At 48.7% G+C, this 7,105-nt stretch overlaps 1 pseudogene; it reads right to left on the reverse strand.

Annotated features, from left to right (window-relative positions):
* Positions 1-3,237, reverse strand: part of LOC135542918 (E3 ubiquitin-protein ligase HECW2-like) — a 50,845-nt pseudogene extending 47,608 nt beyond the window's left edge.
* Positions 3,238-7,105: the final 3,868 nt, after the last annotated feature.

The following is a 7,105-nucleotide window of genomic DNA, read 5'->3' on the forward strand; positions in this document are numbered from 1 at the left end:
TTCCCTTCCCCTCCTGTCTGTCCCTCCTCTTCCCCTCCCCTCCTCTCCTGTCCTTCCCTCCTCTTCCCCTCCTCCTCTTCTCCTCTCCTGTCCGTCCCTCCTCTTCCCCTCCTCCTCTTCTCGTCTCCTGTCCTTCCCTCCTCTTCCCCTCCTCCTCTTCTCCTCTCCTGTCTGTCCCTCCTCTTCCCCTCCTCCTCTTCTCGTCTCCTGTCCTTCCCTCCTCTTCCCCTCCTCCTCTTCTCCTCTCCTGTCTGTCCCTCCTCTTCCCCTCCTCCTCTTCTCCTCTCCTCCTCTCCTGTCCTTCCCTCCTCTCCCCTTCCTCCTCTTCTCCTCTCCTCCTCCCCACCTCTTTTACGCTGCTGCTACTCTCTGTTTATTATCTATGCATAGTGACTCTAGCTACATGTACATATTACCTCAAGTAACCTGTGTCCCCACACGTTGACTCTGTACCGGTACCCCTTGTATTTAGCCTTCCTACTGTTATTTTACTGCTGCTATTTAATTATTAATATATAATATATCCCATTTAGCAGACGCTTTTGTCCAAAGCGACTTACAAGTCGGCTGGGGCCACTACTTTTACATATGGGTGGCCCCAGCGGGAATCGAACCCACGACGCTTGGCGTTGCAAGCGCCATGCTCTACCGACTGAGCCACACATGACCAATTATTTGTTATTATCTTTTATTTTATATTTTTCACTTAACACTTATTTTTCTTAAAACTGGATGGTTGGTTAAGGGCTTGTAAGTAAGCATTTCACGGTAATGTCTACCTACACCTGTTGTATTCAGCATTTCACGGTAAGGTCTACCTACACCTGTTGTATTCAGCATTTCACGGTAAGGTCTACCTACACCTGTTGTATTCAGCATTTCACTGTAAGGTCTACCTACACCTGTTGTATTCAGCATTTCACGGTAAGGTCTACCTACACCTGTTGTATTCAGCATTTCACTGTAAGGTCTACCTACACCTGTTGTATTCAGCATTTCACGGTAAGGTCTACCTACACCTATTGTATTCAGCATTTCACGGTAAGGTCTACCTACACCTGTTGTATTCAGCATTTCACGGTAAGGTCTACCTACACCTATTGTATTCAGCATTTCACAGTAAGGTCTACCTACACCTGTTGTATTCAGCATTTCACTGTAAGGTCTACCTACACCTGTTGTATTCAGCATTTCACGGTAAGGTCTACCTACACCTATTGTATTCAGCATTTCACGGTAAGGTCTACCTACACCTGTTGTATTCAGCATTTCACGGTAAGGTCTACCTACACCTATTGTATTCAGCATTTCACGGTAAGGTCTACCTACACCTGTTGTATTCAGCATTTCACGGTAAGGTCTACCTACACCTATTGTATTCAGCATTTCACGGTAAGGTCTACCTACACCTGTTGTATTCAGCATTTCACGGTAAGGTCTACCTACACCTATTGTATTCAGCATTTCACGGTAAGGTCTACCTACACCTGTTGTATTCAGCATTTCACTGTAAGGTCTACCTACACCTGTTGTATTCAGCATTTCACGGTAAGGTCTACCTACACCTATTGTATTCAGCATTTCACGGTAAGGTCTACCTACACCTGTTGTATTCAGCATTTCACGGTAAGGTCTACCTACACCTGTTGTATTCAGCATTTCACGGTAAGGTCTACCTACACCTGTTGTATTCAGCATTTCACGGTAAGGTCTACCTACACCTGTTGTATTCAGCATTTCACGGTAAGGTCTACCTACACCTGTTGTATTCAGCATTTCACGGTAAGGTCTACCTACACCTGTTGTATTCAGCATTTCACGGTAAGGTCTACCTACACCTGTTGTATTCAGCATTTCACGGTAAGGTCTACCTACACCTGTTGTATTCAGCATTTCACTGTAAGGTCTACCTACACCTGTTGTATTCAGCATTTCACGGTAAGGTCTACCTACACCTGTTGTATTCAGCATTTCACGGTAAGGTCTACCTACACCTGTTGTATTCAGCATTTCACGGTAAGGTCTACCTACACCTGTTGTATTCAGCATTTCACGGTAAGGTCTACCTACACCTGTTGTATTCAGCATTTCACGGTAAGGTCTACCTACACCTGTTGTATTCAGCATTTCACGGTAAGGTCTACCTACACCTGTTGTATTCAGCATTTCACGGTAACGTCTACTACACCTGTTGTATTCAGCATTTCACTGTAAGGTCTACGTACACCTATTGTATTCGGCACATGTGACAAATATAATTTGATTTGAAAAAGTCAAGGGGTCTGAATACTTTCTGAATGCACTGTAGCTAATATACACATATATATATACACTCCTGTCTGTCCCTCCTCTTCCACCCTCCCTCCCCTCCATCCTCACCCTCTCATCCTACCTCCCTACATCCCCCTCTCATCCTCCCTCCCCCCTCTTCTTCCCTCTCATCCTACCTCCCACTCCCCTCTCTTCCTCCCACCACCCTACCCCCCCCTTCCTCCCTCCCTCTCATCATCCCTCCTTCCCCTTCTCATCCTACCTCTCATCCTGCTTCCCTCCCCCCTCATCCTTACTACCTCCCTCCCTCCCCTCTCTTCCTATCTCCCTCCCTCCCTCCTCTCTTCCCCGTCCTTGGTCTCCATTGAGGATCTTGTTCTATGATTGATTTGTGTGTTTTTAAAATCTGGGAATGGGACAATAAAGGAAAACTTGACACAACTTGACCCCCCTACCCCTTCTTCCTCTGAAGATGGTCTAGTCCTCCCCCTGTGTCTCACCGATATGGTAGAGTCCGATCCAGTCCGTGGCGTCCACTTCCTCCTTGATGTCCCAGTTGATGACCAGGTTTTGGCCCCGCCCCATCGTGAACTCGTATGTCGACGCAGTCAGCGATGACCTGCTCTCTGAGGTCACCAGGTCCGTGTCGCTATTGGCCCTTTGTAGTCCGCCGCCATGACCCTCTCCATGACCTCCGACCCCTGACCGTTCACCAGCTGACCTTTCCCCGCCGTGACCCCTAGGGCCAATGCCATCACCGCCCTGGGCTGAGAGGGAGCGCAGGTTTTCAGGGCTGAGAGTGTAGCGCATATGGGGGTTGCGCCTCCTCACCACCAGGAGATGCTCACGAGCAGTGGGAGTGGTCGTCATGGTGACCACAGGGGAGGAGGGAGGAGGGGATTGGGGTTGAGATGGGAGGTGAGATGGGGGTTGAGAGGGGTGGGGGTGATGGTGATGATGGGGGGAGTGGTGGTGATGGGAGGGGGAGGAAGGGTGGGGCGGGGGCGGGGGGGAGGACAGCCGTGGCGAGGGAGGGGCGAATGGTGGAGGTTGAGCAGGGGAGGGGGGAGAACCGTGGGCCTCGCCCAAAGCTGGAGCTAGAGAGGAGGGCCACAGGCCAGGAGGCCACAGCACAGGGCCAGAGACAGCCTGGTAGAGCCTACTAGAACCTAATAGAACATACTAGAACCTAATAGAGCATACTAGAACCTAAGAGAACATATTATAATCTAATAGAACATAACAGAACATACTAGAGCCTACTAGAACCTAATATAACATACTAGAACCTAATAGAGCATACTAGAACCTAAGAGAACATATTATAATCTAATAGAACATAACAGAACATACTAGAACCTATTAGAACGTACTAGAACCTAATAGAACATTCTAGAAGCTGACGCCCTAGCTACGGTCAGTAGAAGCCACTAGATTCAATACTACAGCCTGGATCCAACAAGCAGCCAAGCCCAGACACAGGTCAGAGGTCAGCTAACACATCTCCACTTGTAAGGAGGTTTCCCTGTTGCCTGCTCTCTGGAGGTCAGAAATAGGTTTACTAAGGTGACTACTGTAAAGCACTTTGTGAGAAATGTTGCTGGAAAAAAGGCTTTTTATAAATAAAGTTTGATTGAGTGATTGTGGAATTTGAGGCCTGTGATCCAGTCTTCCTATTAGTTGAGATGAAGAGGAAGTGAGGTGGGCTGATGCTGAGGTCACATCCTGTTCTCTCCTGTCCGGTCAGCGCTGGTCCAGCCCAGTTTCACATCAGAACATTTCACTTCACTTCATTACTCAGTGGAGTACAACTGGAGTGGTTCAAGATTTCAATCTAGGGATGGGCTGTACCATGGCTCTTACATACAGGCCCTGAGGCTGCATGTTGGGAGGGGGGAGAGAGAGGGAGGGAGGGCGAAGCTCCTCTCTCCCCCTCGTCTGTTTGGGGAGGGGTGGAGTGGAAGGATGTTGGATTGTAGTCTAGTTGGAACTAGGGTGGTCTGGGGTAGGATGTTGTCCTCTTCCAGGGGGGACAGAATGGGGTGAGAGGGGGGAGAGAGGGAGACTGCAGGCCTGAGGTGGTGGTGGAGGTGATGAAGGGAGGCTGGACACCTGTGAGAGAAGGAGAGACAGAGAGGGAGGGGGAGAAAGTAGGAGGGGACGTCAGAGATACAGCATAACGCCCAGGATCAACCAATGACAGGAGAATGACAGGAACAACAGAAGCATTGTTTATCAGACTTGATCACCATCATTACAACGGCCTTCATTACACTTGATTTGGAACAGAACACGCTTCCCCCAGGTTCCTAATCAATGGCAGCCCTAACACTTGATTTGGAACAGAACACGCTACCCCCAGCTTCCTAATCAACGGCAGCCCTAACACTTGATTTGGAACAGAACACGCTTCCCCCAGCTTCCTAATCAATGGCAGCCCTAACACTTGATTTGGAACAGAACACGCTACCCCCAGCTTCCTAATAAACGGCAGCCCTAACACTTGATTTGGAACAGAACAAGCTACCCCCAGCTTCCTAATCAACGGCAGCCCTAACACTTGATTTGGGACAGAACACGCTACCCCCAGCTTCCTAATCAACGGCAGCCCTAACACTTGATTTGGGACAGAACACGCTACCCCCAGCTTCCTAATCAACGGCAGCCCTAACACTTGATTTGGGACAGAACAAGCTACCCCCAGCTTCCTAATCAACGGCAGCCCTAACACTTGATTTGGGACAGAACACGCTACCCCCAGCTTCCTAATCAACGGCAGCCCAAACACTTGATTTGGAACAGAACACGCTACCCCCAGCTTCCTAATCAACGGCAGCCCTAACACTTGATTTGGGACAGAACACGCTACCCCCAGCTTTCTAATCAACGGCAGCCCTAACACTTGATTTGGAACAGAACACGCTACCCCCAGCTTCCTAATCAACGGCAGCCCTAACACTTGATTTGGAACAGAACACGCTACCCCCAGCTTCCTAATCAACGGCAGCCCTAACACTTGATTTGGAACAGAACACGCTACCCCCAGCTTCCTAATCAACGGCAGCCCTAACACTTGATTTGGAACAGAACACGCTACCCCCAGGTTCCTAATCAATGGCAGCCCTAACACTTGATTTGGAACAGAACACGCTACCCCCAGCTTCCTAATCAACGGCAGCCCTAACACTTGATTTGGAACAGAACACGCTACCCCCAGGTTCCTAATCAATGGCAGCCCTAACACTTGATTTGGGACAGAACAAGCTACCCCCAGGTTCCTAATCAATGGCAGCCCTAACACTTGATTTGGGACAGAACAAGCTACCCCCAGCTTCCTAATCAACGGCAGCTCTAACACTTGATTTGGAAGAGAACAAGCTACCCCCAGGTTCCTAATCAACGGCAGCCCTAACACTTGATTTGGAAGAGAACAAGCTACCCCCAGGTTCCTAATCAACGGCAGCTCTAACACTTGATTTGGAAGAGAACAAGCTACCCCCAGGTTCCTAATCAACGGCAGCCCTAACACTTGATTTGGGACAGAACAAGCTACCCCCAGGTTCCTAATCAACGGCAGCCCTAACACTTGATTTGGAAGAGAACAAGCTACCCCCAGCTTCCTAATCAACGGCAGCCCTAACACTTGATTTGGGATAGAACAAGCTACCCCCAGGTTCCTAATCAACGGCAGCCCTAACACTTGATTTGGAAGAGAACAAGCTACCCCCAGCTTCCTAATCAACGGCAGCCCTAACACTTGATTTGGGATAGAACAAGCTACCCCCAGCTTCCTAATCAACGGGCGCTGTTTCACCTGAAAACAGTAGCTACAGTGACCAACGGCATATACAGAACTGATCTACCACTCAAATAAATATTGGACATGTATTTACTCAGTTGAGGGCTGTTGTTCCAGTTTCCCCAATAGCAACAGCAGACAAACCACAGATTGTGACTTCACTGTAACAGGCAGCCAATGGGTGATGTGGGAGGGACCCACTGGAGAAAACCCACATTGTATCACTCCCCTGTTAACACAGTGTTTTAGATCAACCTCCCTCCCTGTTAACACAGTGCTTTTAGATCAACCTCCCTCCCTGTTAACACAGTGTTTTAGATCAACCTCCCTCCCTGTTAACACAGTGTTTTAGATCAACCTCCCTCCCTGTTAACACAGTGTTTTAGATCAACCTCCCTCCCTGTTAACACAGTGTTTTAGATCAACCTCCCTCCCTGTTAACACAGTGCTTTAGATCAACCTCCCTCCCTGTTAACACAGTGTTTAGATCAACCTCCCTCCCTGTTAACACAGTGCTTAGATCAACCTCCCTCCCTGTTAACACAGTGTTTAGATCAACCTCCCTCCCTGTTAACACAGTGTTTTAGATCAACCTCCCTCCCTGTTAACACAGTGCTTTAGATCAACCTCCCTCCCTGTTAACACAGTGCTTTAGATCAACCTCCCTCCCTGTTAACGCAGTGCTTTAGATCAACCTCCCTGTAAACAGTGTTTTAGATCAACCTCCCTCCCTGTTAACGCAGTGCTTTAGATCAACCTCCCTGTAAACAGTGTTTAGATCAACCTCCCTCCCTGTTAACACAGTGCTTTAGATCAACCTCCCTCCCTGTTAACACAGTGCTTTAGATCAACCTCCCTCCCTGTTAACACAGTGCTTTAGATCAACCTCCTTCCCTGTTAACACAGTGTTTCAGTTCAACCTCCCTCCATTCCCTAGCCTGCCTCTTCTCTCCTCCATCCTACCTTCTCTCTCTTCCATCCTCTCTCATATATCTTCCCTCCTCTCTCATATATCTTCCCTCCTCTCTCATATCT

This window comes from Oncorhynchus masou, chromosome 7, assembly GCF_036934945.1.
Source record: "Oncorhynchus masou masou isolate Uvic2021 chromosome 7, UVic_Omas_1.1, whole genome shotgun sequence".
NCBI lineage: Eukaryota > Metazoa > Chordata > Actinopteri > Salmoniformes > Salmonidae > Oncorhynchus > Oncorhynchus masou.